General features: G+C 25.3%; 2 protein-coding genes across 3 annotated transcripts in view; one reads left to right on the top strand and one right to left on the bottom strand.

The window, feature by feature from the left end:
• Positions 1-21,111, bottom strand: part of LOC117174162 (very long-chain-fatty-acid--CoA ligase bubblegum-like) — a 119,208-nt gene that overhangs the window by 82,837 nt on the left and 15,260 nt on the right. The window contains exon 1 of one of the 2 annotated variants that reach the window (XM_033362983.1): positions 20,256-20,670. The exons of the other annotated variant lie outside the window; for it this stretch is intronic. The gene's annotated coding sequence lies outside the window, so the exon portion shown is untranslated. Of the gene's footprint in view, positions 1-20,255; positions 20,671-21,111 lie in introns of those variants that run through there. 2 annotated transcript variants of the gene reach the window in all.
• LOC117174163 (TIMELESS-interacting protein) overlaps positions 20,757-21,111 on the top strand; it is a 29,226-nt gene continuing 28,871 nt past the window's right edge. Inside the window, exon 1 of the mRNA XM_033362986.1 lies at positions 20,757-20,874. The gene's annotated coding sequence lies outside the window, so the exon portion shown is untranslated. The remainder of the gene's footprint in view (positions 20,875-21,111) is intronic.

Raw genomic sequence — 21,111 nt, 5'->3', positions numbered from 1 at the left:
CCTCTGCCAATTCCGGGTATCTCACAATTTTTCCAGGTTTAATATTTCATAGTACGGTGCCATTCAAATATTTCGAATTTATTTAAACAATTGACTCGGAATGTTATGCAGTTTTGCGAGTTTATTATAACTAATGTTTTTTTTCAATTTCTAGAAATTCAATTAATATGTTTAATTCAGAAAGCTTTGACGAATTATATTATATCATGTATTAGCACCATCGCAATTCAATAAATAATAAAATAATACTAAAAAGATAATTAATCATTTCCTGAATTTGTCCCAAGTCCATAAATTTTAATAATAATTCAAACAAATTTTTATTCTATCTTCTCATATTTAAAAATTTTAAGCATGACCTAACTTTTCAAACAAAAATATTGCATTTACAACCAGATGGATGAATTTTGAACCAAATAGTTCAATTTTCAAACCGAAAGATTAATTTTATTAGACCTTATTCTCGGGTGTAGGATAGAGGGGGGGGGGGGGGCTTCGTGATTACGTTGCTGTTCCTGTCTGCTCCAATTTATTAATTAAAAAAAAATTGTTTGCTGCATAATTGTCGAAACGTTGGTGATTATTTGTTACAAATTTCTTTTATTGTGCTTTGATAATAATAAAAATAAAAAAGACGAAAGAAATCAAAAGAGAAGGAAGGGAATGTTGTTGCCTGCCTTCTCATTCTTCTTTCCTCTTTTTTATTTTTTGTCCAAAAAAAAGACATTTTTAAATCTTTTTCTCAAATTGCAATAGGAACATTTGATGGTGATTGTCCAAATGTGGTCGTTGGATTCTTGGTTTTACTTTCAGGAACTCTGCTTTCGGGTTAAATATTCCCTTAATATTTCTTCTAGTCAAAATGATCAGAATTCTGATTGTTTTAATTAGAATTTCTGTTTACTCTAACCAGAAAAAAACAGGAAGGGAATATTTAACCAGAAATCTGTTTAATTTAACCAGGAATTTTTTTGATTGAAGTAAAAAAATTAATTTTTCACAGCAACAACAAAATTCAACCAAAGTGACAAATTTTCAAATAAAAAGTTTAACTTTCTACCAAGTAGTTTTTTCAAGAAAACAGATGAATTTTTAATTAAAATGATGAATATTTACCTGCAATATTTCAATTTTCAAACAAGAATATTATTTCTCTACCAAAAATACGATTTTTCAACAAATAACATGAATTTTCAACGAAATAAGAAAATTTTCAACTAAAACAGACCAATTTTCAACTAAATAGGACATTTTTTTTTACTAAAAAAATATAAATTAAAAAAAAATAGATAATTCAATTTTAACCAAAAAGATGAATTTTCTATCAAAACCATGCATTTCTAGATAAAAAAAGACGAATTTTCGACAAAAAAGATCATTCTTCAACCAAAAATTGAATAGTTAAATTTTTAACAAAAAAAAATTAATTAATATAATTAATGAATTAATAAAATTACTTAATTATATAAATGATTTAAAAATGTAATTAATCAATAAAAAATACACTTTTAACGAAAAATCTAATTTACAGTAAAAACATTAATTTTCCATTAAAAAAACAAACAATGAAAAAGATTAATTTTCTACTAAAAAATTTTTTTTGAAAAAAATACATGCATTTTCAACCAAATAGTTGAATTTTCACTTCAAAGAGATCAATTTTTAAACAAAGTGAAAGTTGAATTTTAAACTAAAAAAGATCCGGTTTTATACAAAAAGAGAATGAAATTTTTATTTCAAAAAATTAATTCGCCACTAAAAAAAATTAACCAAAGTGATTAATTTTCAACTTAAATTATGAATCTTAAACTGGAATAAATGTATTTTTAACTAAACAGATTAATTTTAAAAAAAGACTAATTTTCTGCAAAAAATACGATTTTCAACAAAAGACATGAATTTTCAACGTAATATTTAAAGTTTCCACCAAAAAAGACCAATTTTCAAACAAATAGTTGAATTTGGAACTGAAAAAAATTCAACTTTCATTTTAAAATAATCCTATTAAATTTTGCGTAAAAAAAAAAATAATTTTCAACCCAACAGATGAATTTTCGAACAAGATTCAGTTTCTACCAAAAATAAGATTTTTCAGTATTTTTCAATATTTAACAGAAAGGAGTCATTTTCAATTTAAGAGGTTTTATTTCTAAGGAAAAGACGAATTTCCGACAGAAAAAGACCATTCTTCAATCAGAAATTGAAGTTAAATTTTTAATTAAAAAAATTAATTTTCCGTAAGAGATCTATTTGCAACTAAAAGAATAGAATATTCAACTAGAATAGATACACTTTTAGTTGAAAAAAGAAACATTTTCAAGCAAAGTGATGAATTTTCAACTAAAATAATGAATATTGAACTGGAATAGTTGAATTTTAAACAAAAAAAGATCCGGTTTCATTCAAACCGCTGAATTTTAAAACATGATTAATTTTCAAACAAGAATATTAATTTTCTACAAAAAAGTTAAATGTTTCAATCAAAAATGATATTAGATTACCACTTTCAAAAATTAATTCTCTTCTACTAAAACATAAGTTATTCAACTAAAAATTGAATAGTGAAATTTTTCGTTAAAAAAATTAATGTTTAATCAAAGAGACGAATTTTTAAATAAAAGGGTGCAATATTTAACTGGAATAGTTATATGTTCAGTTTTAAAAATGTATTTTTGAACTAAAAAACAAAACAAATTTAAACTGAAGTAGTTGAATTTTCAGTAAGAATATTAATTTTAGCTCAAGAAAAAACGAATGCTTTAAACAAGAAGATTAAGTATCTAAAAAAAACGAATTTTCAACACAATACATAAATTTTCATCTAAAAAAGACGAATTTTTTAACCAGTTTAATTTTTAACTAAACTGATGAATTTTCAACAAAAATATTAAAATTAAAAACCCTTCAATTAAAACTATTTGAAATAATATTTTGAAGTTTTACAGTTGAAAACTCTGCAATTTTGAAGAAGTATAAATAAAAATGTTAATGATTATGATAACTTAGAGAATCATAAGTAAAGTTTTTACAATTATAAATCTTCCAAATTCAAAAAATTTCTAACGTAAAACATCAAAATTGCAGAATTTTAAATCGTGAAACTTAAAACTTGCATAATTTATTTTAAATTGTTAAAATTAAAAACTCAATTTTTAAGAGTTACAATTGAAAACTCTTAAATTTTGATGAATTTGAAAACTCACAGGAAAGTTTTGAATTTTAAATCTTCCAAATTTAAGTGGAATTAAGCATTGTTGAACTTTGGAAATATTGAATTGCAAATTATGCAATTATCAAGATTTATATTTAAAGCTTCATATGTAATTTAGAACTTTTTTTTTAAATTTCAATTTAAAAGATTTAAATGAAAAATTCTTCACATTTAGCAACTTGCCATATAAGATTCACCAATTTTGAAGATTCACAATTGAAACTGTTCCATATAACAAAAATTTTGGTACTTAGATGACTTTGAAACTCAAAAGTCAAATTATCTATGAATCATGAGAATTTCAGAAATTTTAATTATAAATTGTTTAAATTAAAATCTCAATTCTAAAGTATTTAAAATCCAAATTTGTGTAATTTCGAAGAGTTACACTTGAAAATTCTTGAATTTTGAAAATGCAGAATTGCAAATTATTTAATTTTTATGATTTATATTATTAAAGATATGTCATTTGGAACATTTTTTAAAAAATTTTTATTTGTAAGATTTACAATGAAACATTTTTCAAGTTTAACGGTTTGCAATTTGAAATTCATCAATTTTGATGATATGCAATTGAAAACTCTTTAATTGAAAAAATCAAAAGTCAAGTTTTCGATTCTAAATCTTCGAAATTGAAGAAAGTTCGTATTTAAAGCATAAAAATGATAAAAATTTCTAATTGTAAATCTTAGAATTTGCATAATTTTTAATTTTAAAATGTCAAAATTAAAACCCTTTCATTTTCCAAGCACGATTGCGATTAAAATTCAATTACAAAATTCCCTAATTTCTTCAAAAGTATGGGACTTTCTGGATTCGAAGAAGCATGTAAACTTCAATAATTTAAAATACATAGTTTTAAGATCAAGCGTTCAATAATGCCATAAGCTTTCTCACTTAAATAGTTAGATCCATATAATACCATAATTCATATTTCAAATTACCAAAATGAAATTAAAAAAAAAAAATCCTCTAATTATCAAAAAGCCCGTAATATTTGTATCGAGGTAGGTCAGGATTCTGGAACATTGCGCACTAACGCAATTATATTCCCTCTGCTGATTTCCTTTACCATTCCCGAGTTTCTCGCACATTCACTTATCAATCAATCGAAGAAGTTTTATGTTTTTAAATTTATTTTTTACTTTTTCGTGATATCTTATCATTTCGTATTATTCATCATGTTCGTTTACGTTGCATAACAATATTCCCACGCATTCTCGTATGATTTCCGCGATCAAGTAATGAAATGTTAACGTGCAAACACATCAAAACCGTATCTATATTTTGTGCTTGTCACTTATTATACAGAAAAAGTATGCACGCTATCATTCATTTTTCGATTGCATAATAAAGAAGACTCCACACAATTATATGCAAAATGCAAAACTTTGAATATAATTGCAGCGAATCAATTTGAAAATGGAAATCATATAATGCGATAATATCGACTATGTACCCGGGATAAGGACAAAGTGTATACAGTTCTGGGCATCCGTGTGTTTCATTAATGATATGAGAAAATCCCACATATTGAACTTGCACTGTGCAAAATTGATATGAGAATTAGTGCTCTTCGGGTTTAAGGAAGATGTGTTAAATTAATAGGAAATTATTTTTTCTATTCATTTTTCAAATGTTTCATTGATTTCAAATTCCCGGTCATTACCTGGTTTTCTCCTGTCAGTTTTTTCAATTTTCCCCGTCAGCTAAAAGTAACATATTTATACTGTCCTCTAAACGCAAACATTTATTTTAATTCATAATGTTCATTCTGAAAACCCTTTAACACAACAGAGCTAAAAATTTCAATATAAATTAATTTTTAAGCAAATACTAAAATTTTCCACTATAAAATATATTTTTCGATAAAAAAAAGGAATGTTTAAACTTTTAATTCAAAAAAATTAATTTTGAACAAAACAAAAACGGATTTTGAAAGAAATAGTTCAATTTTTAAGCTAATTGATGAGTTTTCAACTGGAATAGTTCAATTTTAAACCAAAAAGATGAGTTTTCAATTAAGGCAATATCTGTCAAACTGAAATAGTTAAATTTTCTACAAAAAATTAATTTGCACTAAAAAAAAATTGTCAATGAATACCTAAAAACATTACATTCACAGTTCAAAACATCTGCCCGCCACGCGGGCACATTCTCATCGCACGCTGCGCGCGCGGCTCGCTAGTTTGAGCGCGCCTAGGGCGCGCGACTGTTGGTTCTAGCGCTTCGCGCTCGATTATGTATTTACCTCGCGCTACGCGCTCGGTCTTTATATATCTCCCGCATTCGTGGGCACACCATTTAAAATCAAAGGTCAACGGACTGACAACTGTAATTTTGTGATTTTGAACTCTCTTTTGTTAAAGCCCTTTCGGCTTTAACGAAAACATTCGCATCTCGTGCTTCGCACTCGATTTGTCCACAATGTCAACTTTTTTACATTATACACAACACTTTTATATTAAATATGATACATTTCGTATTCTAAGCTGCGCTTAAACATGTATCATTTCAATAAATTTACATCATTACAATTCATAATATGCATAAAAATTGAATAATAGTAATTCTTATTTACTTGTTTTTATAATTTGTTTTTATTTTTAATCTTGTTTTTTACGATTAACTAAAAAATACTGTGCGCCTGTATAGGTTCTAATACAGAAATATATATAGGGTCATATAGGATCCTGATGTCCTCTTTCGTCTTTTCTGTACTTTTTCCAAAAATTTAATTTTTTTATTTTTAATCTTATTTTTTTACAATTAAAAGAAAATTTACTCCTCCTATCTGTTAATTTTAGTTTGTACGTTGTGTCATTTTCAAAAAAAAAATTTAATATTTTTATTTTGAATGTTTTTATTTTTTTTTTGGAATGTTTAACTATTCGACCAAATTAAAAAAGTTATCATAAGCTTGTAGGGCTTTCAAAAAGCAACGTTTTTCTTTTCGTGGCTCTTTTCATATCGTGCGTTGTGTGGCTTAAAATGTTCATTTTAGTTTGTTTTTTGGATTTTTAAAGTGCTCTAACTCTGATCATTTTGTTTTTACAGAAAGAAGTCAGAGGGATAAATTGTTTGAGTTTCTGAGTACTATGAATAATTGCACATAGAATTTTGAAATCTTGAAAAAATGTGGTATCAAAAATTGTTGGTACGATCAAATTTTGAATTTTCAACTTTAAAAAAAATCAAAAAGGCGTTTAAACAATCTTGTAGGGCATTGGAAAAGAAACATTTTTCTTCTCTTGACTTTTTTTCATATCACGCGTTATTTGGCTTAAAATGTTGATTTTCGTGTTTTTTGAAATTTTGTAAATGCTATAATTATGGTAAATTTTGATTTTATAAAAATAAGTCATAAGAAAAAATGGTTGGTCTGATTGAATACTATGAATATCCGTACAAACAATTATTGAATGAACAAAAAAAGTGGTCTCAAAAATTTTCAAAATACGCTCACTTTTTCAATTTTCACCCCAAATATTTGGCTAACGGACTTGACCTTTATTTTAGGACACATAAAGAGTATACCAAAGGCCAATCCAATCTGTCAATTCTTTCGAAAGTTATCGTGCTGACAAACTAAAAATCTAGTCAGACACACACAACACAAACATAAACAGACACATTCATAAAAACCTGTTTCTCGGATTTAGGGCGTCTCAAAACGTGGAAATTTGACAAAACCGGGGGGGGGGGGGTCAAATTTTACACAAATCTGATACCTTCTCTTGATAAGAATTTTCAACTAAAACTATAAAATATTCGATTGGAACGAGTTAAATTTTCAGTTAAAGAAAGTTAAAGTTTAAAATAAAGTGATGAGTTTTCAACTAAAATGGTAAATCTTTAACTAGAACACTTGAATTTTCGATAAAAAACATGAAGTTTCAACAAAGAAAATTATTTTATACCAAAAAATACGAATTTTCAAATGACAAATATTATTTTTCAACCAATAATGGAATAATTGAATTTGTAGTCAAAAAATAAATGTTCAAAAAAAGAGATGAATTTTTATCTAAAATTATAGAATGTTGAACTGGAATAATAGTTACATTTTCAGTTTAAAAAACAAATTAATTTTCAACCAAAAAAGGAATAAATTTTCCACAAAATTGTTCAATTTTCGGCAAAAAAATTCCTTTTCAACCAAAGAAGAAACAAGTTTTCTATAAAATAGCTTATAATTACAAAAATATGAGTTTTTGATTAAAATGATGAATCTTAAATAAAAAAAAATAAGTTTGAAGAAAAGAGTTTAACTTTCAAACAAGTAATTTTGTTTCCAACCTAAAAGATTAATTTTCAACTAAAATTATAAATATTTAACTGCAATATTTGTATTTTTTAGAGGAAAGAAGGATTTTTAAACAAGCAGATTACCTTGCAAAGAAAAAGATCATTTTCTACCAAAAAAATTGATTTTTAAGCAAATTTGTAGATTTTCAACGAAATACTTAAATTTTCATTAAAAAAAAATGAATCTTCAAACAAGAAGATCAATTAATTACCAAAGAATACGAGTTTTTAATCAAATACATACAGTTTCAACAAAAAAGATCAACTTTCAACTAAAAATGGAATAGTTGAATTTTCAATTTAAAAAATCAATTGTTAACCAAACAACGAAATTTCAAATAAAACAATGAATTTTGAACTGGGATACATAAATTTTAAACAGAAAAGATGAATATTTAGCTGCAATAGTTAAATTTTTAACAAAAAAGATCAACTTTCAACTAAAATGGTGCACCTTTAATTGGAATACTTGAACTTTCAACCAAAAATATGAATTTTTAACTAGAATAATTAAATTTTCAAAGATAAGATTAATGGTAACAAACAAGGCAATTTTTCAACAAAATACATTAATCTTCAATTAAAAATAAAAATTTTTAAACAAATAATTCAATTTCTAATTTTTAACAGAAAAGTGTAACTTTCAGCCAAATAGTTTTATTTTCATCCAAAAAGATTAATTTCCTACTATAAAAAAATGATTTTTTTTTAAATACATGAATTTTTAACCAAATAGTTGAATTTTCACTTAAAAAAGATCAATTTTCAACTAAAAATGGAATAAAATTTTGAGTTAAAAATTAATTTTCTACAAAAAAAAAACATTTTTAATCAAAGTAATGAATTTTCAACTAAAATAATGAATCTTCAACTTGAATGGATAAATTTTTAACAACAAAGTTGAATTTTCAACCAAAAAAGCTGAATCTTCAACTAAAATGATGAATATTTAACTAGACTACTTGAATGTTCAACCAAGAAGCATAGTTTTCTACTAAAAAAGAAAGTTTTTGAAAAAAATACATCAATTTTCAACCAAATAGTTTAATTTTGAAATAAAAAAAAATCTGTTTTCAACAAAAAATGCAACGGTTAATATTTCAATTAAAAAAATTAATTTTCCAGAAAAAAAAAACAAAAACAGGTTCTAACCTAAGTGATGATTTTGAAATTCAAACGTTGAATATTTAACTAGAATACTTGAATTTTTAACGAAAAAGATGAACTTTCAAACAAGAAGACTAATTTTCATACAAAAAGATTAATTTTCTACCAAAAAATACGATTTTTCAATTAAATACACGAATTTTTAACTAAAAAGAACAATTTTCAACCAAATAGTTGAAGTTTTAACAAAAAATGATAAGTTTACATTAAAAAATAAAACAGTTCAATTTTCAGTAGAAAAAAATTCATTAAAAAAAAAAAACAACAATTTTCAACCAACTTTCGAATAAAAGAATGAATTTTTAACTAAAAAGATGCATCTTTGACATAAGAGTTTAACTTTGCACCAAATAGTTTTATTTTAAACCAAAAGGATAAATTTTCAACTAAAATTATTGATATTTAACTGGAATAATTTAATTCCGACTCAAAAATATAAATTTTCAGAAAAAAAGTTCATTTTAAGCAAAACAGGTGCAATTTTAACCAAGAAATAGCAAATTTTAAGCTAAGAAGATCAGTTTTCTACCAAAAAGATGAATTTTTAACAAAATATTTAAAAATTGAAGTACACTAAAATGATGAATTATAAGAAGGAAAAAAATATTTTTTTAACGAATTGGTTCAATCTTCAATCAAGTCGTTCAATTTTCAACCAAAAAAGATTTTAATTTTTAATCAAAAAAGTTGAGTTAAAAAATATGAAGTTGCGAAAAAATAGTTAAATCTTCAACCAGATTTAACCAAACATTACATTTTTTTAAACAAAAACTGTGATCTTTAAGAGAAAGTATATACCTGCAAAAAATAGAAATAGAAATCGGTAAATAAATGACAAACAAGAATATTATAGCAGGGTAGCCGCAAAACTTATTTTAAAAATTCCTTAATTTTTCCCTGACCAATTTTTCATTTTCCTTAACCAATATTATTTAATATTCAGTATTCAAATATTTAAACCCTGTGACATTTTTAGCATAGAATCTTTTATAAATAGAAGAAAAAGTTCAAAATTAAAATTAAAAAATTTATCATTTATTAACATTGACAATATTACGGTAGATAGGTGTTAATATATTAAAATTAGAATTGATTATTTTACTTATACTTGTTTTGATGCAAACTCCTGAAAAAAAAGAAGAATCCAACGACCAAATTTGGACAACGAAAAAACAAAAAATGCTCCTATTGTAATCTGAAATTTTTGTTTAAAAATGTTCTTTTATTGTAATTTGATAATAATAAAAATAAAGAAGACGAAGGAAATAAAAAATAAGGAAGAAGATGTGGTTGGTCGCCTTTTCATTTTTCTTTCCTCTTTTTTCTTTTTGTCCGAAATTATTGTTAACCTTTTTCTCAGATTACAATAGGAGCATATTTGATTTTTTCGTTGTGTTCCAAATTTGGTCGATTGATTGTTTTTTTTTTTTTTAGGAGTTTGCATCAATTTGATTATTGGACGTTAAATAGGATTTTAATCTAATTTAAACTTCTTAAATTTTATATTTGTGTTTATAATTAATGACTATCTACTATAGGATGATTATCTACTGTAGGGTGGTCTTCCTTATTTAAAGTGCTTCTTATAGAAATTCCCTGACTTTTGCAAAAAAATGTTAAAAACCCGGACCAATAAAATTCACCGACTTTTCTTTGATTTCCAGATTTTACCGTTTATCCAAATTTTAAATTTCAGTTTTTAGAGCATTCAGAGCTAAACAGTAAAATTTAATAATATAAACATTGACACAAAGTTTAAGAATAATAAAAAAAATTAGATCTAATAAATAAATGAAAAAGGCAAAACAATAATTGATACTTTATTAAAATTCTATAAAACTAATAGTGAAAAATACCTACAGTTTTTTAAACCATCGTAAACATTTTTTATAAGGAACTTTATATTCTCTGCTATTATTCCTCTGAGGAAAAAGTAATCACATTGAATATAAGGGTTAAGAGTTTACATATGTTACCTGCCTATATTAATACAGCTAAGTATGTTAGAAACTACATAATTAGATCTTCATATCTCTTGTGGTAAAAATAAGAAACTTTCGAGAAACATTACCCATTTTATAATCAAGCTTATTGATCAAAATAATAGGGATTCTAATTAAACAAATTAAATATGATAAATTTATTTACAAATATTATTAATCGAGTACTTTTTCAGCAAAGTAAATAAGATATGAGCTAATCTATGTATAAACATTAAACTTAAGAAAGCTACTGACAAGTATAATTAACAGAAATGTTTAAAGCAAATAGACATTTAGCCTTTGCTGACAATTATTAACATTTCAAACTTAAGTTATGATGACATTCGCAATCTCTAAGGATTAATAATTTAAGTCTGTAAATAAATAATATCTTACAATTGAAATCAATTATACATTAATTGTTTAAATTTTTTGATTATTTTTCTGAATATACCTATTCCGTTTAGTATTTCTAGAAGAAAGCTTTAAATTTTCTTTAGCCCATTCAAAGTTTCAAAACATTTAAATTAAATTTTATGCAAATTTCATAGAGTTCAAAGTAGAAATTTTCTTTTAATTTAGTGATTAGAAAATCTCTGATCGTGAAAATAGTGCTCTTTCTTCAAATCTCAATCGTAAATATTCCGCGAAACAACGCAATAAATAACAGGCAACAGTCACTATCAGCCAATATTATCAGCAATTACCTTCTGAAAAGTGATTCAGCGACTTGCGATTCTAAAACCGGTTTTTAAAATTCACAATTTCTGACTATATAACTCTGAACTCAGGTTTTCAATAGCAAAATTTTTATTATGTATTTGGTTCCTAACACGAAAAACAAATGGTTTGTAATTTGTAGCATTTAGTCAATATTTAATTTGTATAAATAAGATATATCTTATAATGATAATATTAAATAGTTATTAGAAACTGAATTATTCATAAAACAATTATTTTTTTAATGCTTGAAAGTTGTATGTTAATTCTTTTTATTTGAAAAGTCTCCTATTATTTTTTTTGTTTGTTAAGAATTCATCTCTTTTGAATAAAAATTCTAGTATTTGGCTGAAGATTGAACTACGTAGTTGAAAATTTGTTTTTTAGTTGAAAATTAATCGTTTTTTAGATGAAAATTCAGCTATTAGATTTTTCATTGAGAATTCATCTTTTTTAATGTGAAAAATTAAACTACTCAGTTGAAACTTTAACTACTTTCTTCAACATTTATTTTATTCGTCAAAGATTAAATTTTTTTAAAGTTCAACTGTTCAATTTTTGGTTTAAAATAAATAGTTTTGAGTTAAAAATTCAAATATTTGGTTTTATTTGGTATTATTATTGTAAATCCATGTTTTTTTTTATATAACATTATTCTTCTTGATTGAAAATTCATCTACTAGATTCAAAATTAAACTACTTTGTCAAGAATTCATTTTTATTAGTTGAAGATCTACCTCTGTTTTAAAAATTACTTATTTTGTTGAAAATTCCTTTTTTTCTTGTTGAAAATTATTTTTTTGAACTGCAAATTTATCTATTTATCTATTTCTGGTGAAAATGTATCGCCTTTTAGTGAAAAAGAAACTTTTTGGTTGAAAATGTATGCATTATGTTGTAAATACATCTTTTTTTGCATAAAATTCTTTTTCTTTAATGAAAATTCTACTACTAGATTGAAAGTTGAACTGGCTAATTAAAAATCCATTTTATTAGTTGACGATCTATCACTTTGGTCAAAAAATTACCTATTTTATTTAAAATTCGCTATTTTTGGGTAAAATATAATTCTTCGAACTGCAAATTTAACTGTTCGATTTTTTGTGAAAATTAATCGTTTTTAGATAAAATTCAACTCTTGAATTTTTCATTAAGAATTCATCTTTTCGGGTTGAAAATTCATTTACTTCGTTAAAAGTTGAGCTACTTTATGAAAAATATATTTTATTTGTTAGAAATTTAACTATTTTGTTGAAAATTCCGTTATTTAACTTAATTATTTTAACTTAAAATTTAACTATTTCACTTTCGGTAGAAAATTGATCGTTTTCAGTTAAAAATCCAAACATTTATTTATTATTTTTCGGTTTGTTAAAAATAATTTTTTAATTGAAAATTTAACTATTCGATTTTTGGTGACAGGTGATCGTTTTTCGATGAACATGCGACTATTACATTTTTCATTAAGAATTAATCTTTTTGAGTTGAAAAATCAACTGCTTGGTTGAAAGTTACACTACTTCATTGAAAATTCACTTGATTCGTTAAATATTTATCTGTTCAGTTAAAAAATTACCCATTTTGTTGGAAACTCGTTTTTATTTCAGGTTGAAAAATCAGTTTTTAATGCGTTGAAAATTCAATTACTTTAAAAATTAACATTAAATTGTTAAATTTTATTTATATAATACACTAAAAAATGGCTGGTTATTCTAACCAGAAAAAAATATTAAGGGCATATTTGACGAGAATTCTGGTTAATTTAATCAGACTTTTTTTTGAGTGTATATTATATTTTTTATTTCATGCGGTTTGTGAAATTGAAAGGGGCTTAAAATTATAAATTTTTGAATAGAACTCATATAAGATTTCAAACTGAATGAGGTCAGAATTGAACTTCTCTTTTAAGCCGGAATAATTTAAAATTGGAAAATTCGAAAGTATTAATTACACTTGTATGCAAGATTAATCAGCACTTAATTAATAGGTACTTCAGAATCAAACTAATAATCAGTAAATAATAATTATTATTTTATTATTATTTATGTTTATTATTTATTATTATATATATTTATTTACAATGTTTATTTGACGTTCAATTTATAATTAATTATGAATTAACATTTAAGTTAAGGTTTAGTTTATTTCGAAATTTATCATTTTATTTTTTCAAAATTGTGATCAGTTGATAAGCATTGGAATATATTTCCTAATCATGATTAATTACGAACCTGATGAATTGAAATTTCTACCAAGACTAATTTTGTTAAAAAATTCAATTTCATTAGTAAAAATGTCTTGATTTTTTTGGCGTACTTATTATCAACTTAATATATTCAACGAAAGTACAACCATTGAACAAAAACCGACAATCCATTATTAATAAACCAGTTTCTTCAATACTATATTCGAACCAAACTCTCAGAGAAAAATTTAAATAAAATTAAAAAAAAAATTTCATTCGAAATATAAATTTTTTTTTGTACAAAAAATTTGGTTTGATTCCAAAAAATATTTTTCTGGGTAAATATTAGTCTGTAATATAAAAAACTGTTTTAAAGTTTTTATAAATTATGAATATTTATTAAACATTTAAATAAACAATTATGAATAAATTTTGCATTAAAATATCACTGTGTTAAACCTTACTTCAATAAACTCCACAAAACTTTCAGTACAGAAGAACGTTTTAACTTTCGAAATAAAATTGTGCATATTAATGATATGGAAACTTTATAATAGAAATTTCCGAATCTTAATCCCATGTGTACAGTGTTGTTCAACTTACACAAACCTACAACCATGCTTGACCTGCTATGGAAATTTCCAAAAATCTAATTTTTCGACGTAGCAAGTTTCTTTGATTTAAATATATATAATTATAGATTATTAATTTGTTACATTCTTTATTAATAATATTTGAGTGCCTATTTTTAAATATTCAAACTTTAAAAATAAAAAATTACAACTTAAATTTGAAATAATTTTATCATATTTATAATGCTCTAATATTATAATATATTTATTATATTTTATTTATTACATTATATTAATTTTCTACCAAAAAATACGAATTTCCAACAAAATACATGCATTTTTAAATAAAAAATATACATTTTCAAGCAAAAACTAGTAAAAAAAAAAAAATTTTTAAGGAAAAAATGAATCGGTAAATTTATAGCCAAAACAATAGCATATTTCACAGGATTAGTTATATTTTTATTAAAAATATTATTTTTCATTGAAAAACAAATTTTTAACTGAATAGCAAAATTTTAACGGGAATATTTTAATTTTCAACAAAAAAAAACGAATTTTCAACAAAATTGTTACATTATCAACAAAATTGTTAAATTTTGAACCAAGAAGATTAATTTTTTACCAAACAAGACGAATTTCCAACAAACACATGAATTTGAAAATTAAAGATAAAATTTGAAGCACAAAATAAACAGAAGACAAAGAAGATTAATGTTCTGCCAAAAACGACCATTTTCTCACAAAATACCTCAATTTTGAACTAAGAAAGATAAGTTTGGCGAAAATAATGGAATACTTAACTGGATTAGTTAAATTTTCGATTAAAAAAATTACTTTCAAGCTAAAAAACGAATTTTCAACCAAAAAGTAGAATTTTAAATTGAAATAGTTTACTTTTTAAGATTTACAAAATTAACTTTCAACATACAAAAAAGAATTTTCAACAAAATTCTTAAATTTAAAATCAAAAAGATGAATTTTGAATTAAGATCATAAATCTTAAACCCAGAAAAAAATGGGTTTTCACAAAAGAATTTAACTTTGAACCAAGTACTTGAATTTCCAACAAAAAAGATTAAATTTTGAATAAAATGATAAATCTTCAACTGGAATAGTTGAGTTTTTGAACAAAAAGATAATTTTAAACAAAGAAGATTAATTTTCTGCCAAAAAGACGAATTTTCAACAAAATAAATAAATTTCAAACTTGAAAAGATAAATTTGAAAAACCAAAAATTCACTAGGTAAATTTACAGCTAAGCAAATTAATTTTAAACTTAACAAAAGAGTTTAACTTTTAACCAAGTAGTTCCATTTCCAACAAAAAATATGGATTCTTCACTGAATTAAAATGATGAAGCTTCACCTGGAATAGCTGAATTTTTTAACAAGAAGATTAATTTTCAACCAAGAAGATTATTTTCCTGAAAAGGACGAATTTTCAACAAACTACATTAAATTAAAAAGATAAATTTCGAAACAAAAATTGAATAGGTAAATTTACAGCTGAAAAAAAACAACTAATTTTCAACAAAAGTCATTAAAAAATAATTTTCCGCCAAATAGTAAAGTTTTAAACTGAAATAGTTTAATTTTCAACAAAAAAAATAATTTTTTTAAAAACTAAAAACGATCATTTTAGAACCTAAAATTTAATAGGTAAATTTACAGATCAAAAAAATAATTTTCAACTAGAGATACGTTATTAACTAAAATAATGGAACATCTCACTGGATTAGTTAAATTTTTAATTAAAAAGCTAGTTTTCAAATAAAAAACGAATTTGCAACCAAGTAGATGATTTTTAAACTAAAAAAGATCAAGTTTGAACACAAAATTTATTAGGTAAATTTAATGCTAAAAAAAATTATTCAACTAAAGAGGTGAATTTTGAACTAAAATAATGCAAGATCGAACCAAATTAGTTAAATTTTTTGTTAAAAAGTTTAATTTTCAGCTACAACATAAATTTTCAACCAAATAGTCAATTTTTCAACTGAAATAGTTTAATTTTTAGTTTAAATAATGTGTTTAAAAAAATAAAACAATTTTCAACAAAATTGGTTAATTTAAAATCAAAGAGACGAATTTCCAATCGAAATTTTTTTTTTACCAAAACAAACGAATATTCAACAAAATACATGAATTTTCAAATAAAAAGATACATTTTCAAACAAAAATTAAACAGGTAAATTTTCAATGCCTACATTTGTACAATTTTTCAGTGAATTTCATAAAATAGTAGGTTGAAATGAACATTACTCCATAAAAATTCCCTGAAATTTGACTAAAATAGACGCATAAAACTCGATATCTAAGATTCACACGCAAACAAATATTTTTTCCGTGTAGGCAATAGAATTGTCCGCAGCCCTATGGGCAGTTAATGCCCTACCCACCCGTATAATAATGTTCCATGTTCGTTCTCACATTCTGCGTCAACCCCATACACCCATACCCCATAGGCAGCGGGACGTAATTTTTGAATGGCCTTAGGGTTTTCATTCAAGTTTACAGTGTGAAAATTTTAAAAACCAGTTCTGCTAAAAATTCCAGTTATTTTTATTAAAATTAAGCCGTTTATCATTTTTAACGTAATTTTTTTTTTTGTACATTCTCATAATTTATGATTGAGAAAGTATTAGAATTGTCGGAAATTTGACATCACACTTTTTCAATGGATTTCCACGTTTCGAGACCCCCTGAATCCGAAAATCAGGTTTTCCCGATGGCGTATGCCTGTCTGTCTGTCCGTAAACAGGATAACTCTCGAAAAAATGAACGAATCAAATTCATCTTTGGCACACTTTTGTTAGGTCCTAAAAGAAAGGCCGAGTTCGTGAACCAGCCATTTTTTATAAAAATTCAAAAAGTGAGCACATTTTGAAAATTTTTGAGAACACTTTTTTCTTAATTTGAATATTCTATGCACGGATATTTATAGTATTAAAAAGAACGAACAATTTATCCTGATGACTTTTTTCGATAAAAAGAAAATTATCAGAGTTATAGCGTTTTCAAAAATTTTTAATCAACCGAAAATCAAAATACGAAGCCGAAAAACGCACGTAATGGAAAAAAGTCAAGAGAAGAAAAACATTTCTTTTTGAAAGCCCTACAAGATTATCATAACCAATTTTTGTATTTTCTACAAAAATCGAAAATTGAAATTTTGATTGCAAAAAAAAATAATGGAAAATAAAAATAACTTCTTGATAGGACGCGTACTTTTTGTTTTATTCGTGAAAAATAACGTAGAAAAAAAAATTTTTAACTGTGGAAAAACGACGAAAGTTACAAGAAAAAAAATCTAACAAAACCTGTTTACAAATGTCTGTCGGACACTTCCATCTAAAACAGATCTTTTTGATAAAGTTTTTTTCAAGCATTCCAAATGCAAAGAATGAATATCCGAGCGCGAAGCGCGAGGTGTAATCATGTTCGAGCGCGAAGCGCGGGGTAGACTATTATCGACCGCGAAGCGCGCGATTCCACCGTTGCGCGTCCTAGGCGCGCTCAATTAGCGCTATTTTCAGAGAACATTGCATTTTTTGAAATAGAACACAATCTAACTGTATATCAAACCGGTTTGATTTCCTCAGATTATTACCATTTTTTAAAATCAAAATCATTCCCTTTTCTCCCAAAAAAGAAGTAATTTTTAATTTTTTAAATAATTTAAGATAATCAAGCCGGTTTAACATAAAGTCATCTTAATAGTTGTATTTTTATCTGAAAAAAGGTAAGAAACTAAAAGGAATTGTTACAATTTTGAGTGAAAATAATTTATTTACAATCAAAAAACGAATTGTCAACAAAATAGAATTTTTCAAAAAAGTGATGAAACTGATGAATTTTCAATGAAAATTATGAATCTTCTACTGAAATAGTCGAATTTTAAACAAAAATGGTGAATTTTCAACACTCAAAATTAATTTTCGATCAAAAAACATTAATTTTCAGTAAAAAATAATAATTATCAACCGAAGAGAAGAATTTTCAACTATAATAATGAAATATTTAACTATATTCAGTAAGTTTTCAGTTAAAAATATTTATTTTCAACTAAGAACATTAACTTTCTACCAAGAAAGACGACTCTTCAACTAAAAAAGATACCTTTTTCAACTAAAATGAAACAGTTAAATTGGCAGATTAAAATATTTATTCACAACCAATAAAAAACGAATTTTTAACTAAAATTATGAAATATTTCACTTGATCAGTTAAATTTTCAGTTAAAAAATTTAATATCAACGAAGATGAATTTTTAACTAAAATGACGGAATATTCAACAGGATTAAGTCAACTTTAAGCTATAAAAATTCACTTTTAAACAAGAAGATTAATTTTCTACCCAAATATATTAATTTTTAACAAAATACATGAATTTTGAATCAACAGTGGAATAGTTAGATTTTTAGTTAAAACATTAATTTTTAACAAAGAAGTTTAATTTTCAACCAAGACCAATTTTCACAAAATACGTGAATTTTTAAGTGATGAAGATAAATTATCAGCCTAAAAACTGTATAGATACATTTTCAGCTTAAAAAATTTATTCTTGGCAATCAGAAAAAAAATTTCAAATAAAATGATAAAATTTTTAACTTGAATAGTTGAATTTTCAGTTAAAAAGTCAATTTCAACCAAAGAGATAAATTTCCAATAAAATTAAAAAAATAACAGTGAAAAAGCAAAAGTAAAAAAAATTAATTTTCAACCAAGAAGAAAGAAAAATTTCAACCAAACATTCAAAAGATAAATAGTCAGTTAAAAAATTAATGTTCAACCTAGGTAATAAATTTTCAGTTTAAAAATTAACAAATTTTCAAATAAGATTGATTTTCAAAAGAAAAAATGACTAAATTCACAAAAATGTGTGAACTTTCAAGTAAAGACGATACATTTTTAACCAAAAACCGAATAATTAAATTTTCAGTTAAAAAAATGGATGTTCAACAACTATACAAAACGAATTTTGAAATCAAATCAAGGATTATTTTACTTGATTAGAGAAATTTCAGCTAAAGAAATTAAAAGTAGGAATATTCAACTTGATAAAGTAAATTTTCAGATGAAAAAATTAATTTTTAGCCAAGAAGATTAATTTCGTATCAAAAAAGGCGAATTTTCAGCTAAAAAAAATAATATATAAATTTACAGTTTGAAATATTTATTTTTAACATAAAAAAACGAATTTTCAAGTACAATTATGGGATATTTCAAAAGTTTAGTTAAATTTTCAGTTAAAAAAATTAATTTTCAACCAAAGAGATAAATTTTCAGTTGAACTTTGAAGAAAACAATTGAAGTTTCACCTGCAGCAGTTAAATTTTCAGTAAAAAAATGTCAACAAAGAAAACGAATTTTCAAGAAAGTAGTTTAATTTTTAACAAAAGTGTTGAACTTTTAACCAAGTAGTTTAATGTTCATACAAGAAAGATAAATATTCTCAACAAGAAAGTAATAGTCTGTTTGTTAGCCAAAGAAAGATTTAAATTTTAAACAAAGAACAGTCGAATTCAACCAAAAAAGAGAAATTTTCAAGAAAAATTGAATTTTCAACTAAGACAATTTTTTCATTCAAGAGAGAAACAAAATTGCAACAAAACCGTGGAATTTTAAGTTAAAAAAAAAAAATTCTCAACAAGAAAAAAACGACTTTTTTAACCAAATAGTTCAAATCCTGTATTATAAAGTTACTTTAACGAATGAAAAAATATTGTTACATAATTTAATTTTACAATTGAAACAAAATTTAAGAACGCTCTCGCAAAAATTCCCTGGAATTTCCAGGCGAGTAAACACCCTGAGTAAACAATCACCTAATATTATTACAGCAGTTCTAGACACATACTTTAAAATTCCCCCAAAAACTAATTTCTCCAAATTTGAAATTCACCATACATTTCCAACGGGTCTCTACATGGTCATGTAATTAGGCTTCGATGCGTCACAAGTTCTTAAAATGAACTTTCATCCGTAAATGAAATAAAAAAAAATGTCACAACTCCACCTTCGACTATTATGGATACGAATCAAAATAAACTAGAAGCTTAAGGTAGGTTAAGAACATCACATGGCGAAGTGCGAACAGGGTTTACCTTTTCTTGCTGAGGAATTCGCTGGAGAAAAAATAATAATATTTCAGCTAGGACACCCGCGCCTCGCGTGCACCTGACCTCCTTAATCGCACGACTTTTCCGCCCGGCGTAGACAAACCACTGGATAGTAAAACTGTTGATGAATTCACGAAAACTTGCAGGGCCCAAGGTTTCGAGTTTTTGTCAGTTTCCTATTTTTATCCGCGAGTGAGCTGACTGAAGACGATGAGCACCATCCACCATGTACTGATATAACGGAATTTACAGTTATACTTGTTGCAGTCTGCGCCCGGTAAACGTTTCATGGATACTAAGCAATAGAGAGATATTAGCGAATGGAAAGCAGAGAGTGAAGAAGCAAAAGCAAAGGCAAAGTCGGCAAAGTGTGGGGAAGAGTTTGAAGACTGGAGAGTCACCGGTCCCGGTCACGCCACAAGAGGAGTCACGACCGTCGATCGCGCGAGCGAGTGAGTGAGTGAGTGACTCTGTGACTGCTTCACTTCACCCACGACCCTCGACGATACGATTCACCCAAGACCCAAAGACACACCACGTGGCGACTGGCGAAGATGTGTGACACTGGCAATGGCAATGAACAATCCAGTCGGTCATTCACGGCGTAATTTACTTCTTTCCATTATTATATTATATACCCGAACTCCCTCCCTCTCACACATTAACAAAATTATTCTATTCTGCGCTGATTATTTCTACAGATTGCGAGATGAGATTAACTCATTTTTGAACTTTAGAATCTGCAAACAATTACATATCTGCGGTTGTACAAATTCCAATTTTTTCCCTCCTCATTGATTCTAGACATTGTCGGTTCGTTATGTCATTTTTAATAATAATG

Source organism: Belonocnema kinseyi, chromosome 6, assembly GCF_010883055.1.
Source record: "Belonocnema kinseyi isolate 2016_QV_RU_SX_M_011 chromosome 6, B_treatae_v1, whole genome shotgun sequence".
Taxonomy (NCBI): Eukaryota; Metazoa; Arthropoda; class Insecta; order Hymenoptera; family Cynipidae; genus Belonocnema; species Belonocnema kinseyi.
This window is presented reverse-complemented; position numbering and strand designations above follow the sequence as displayed.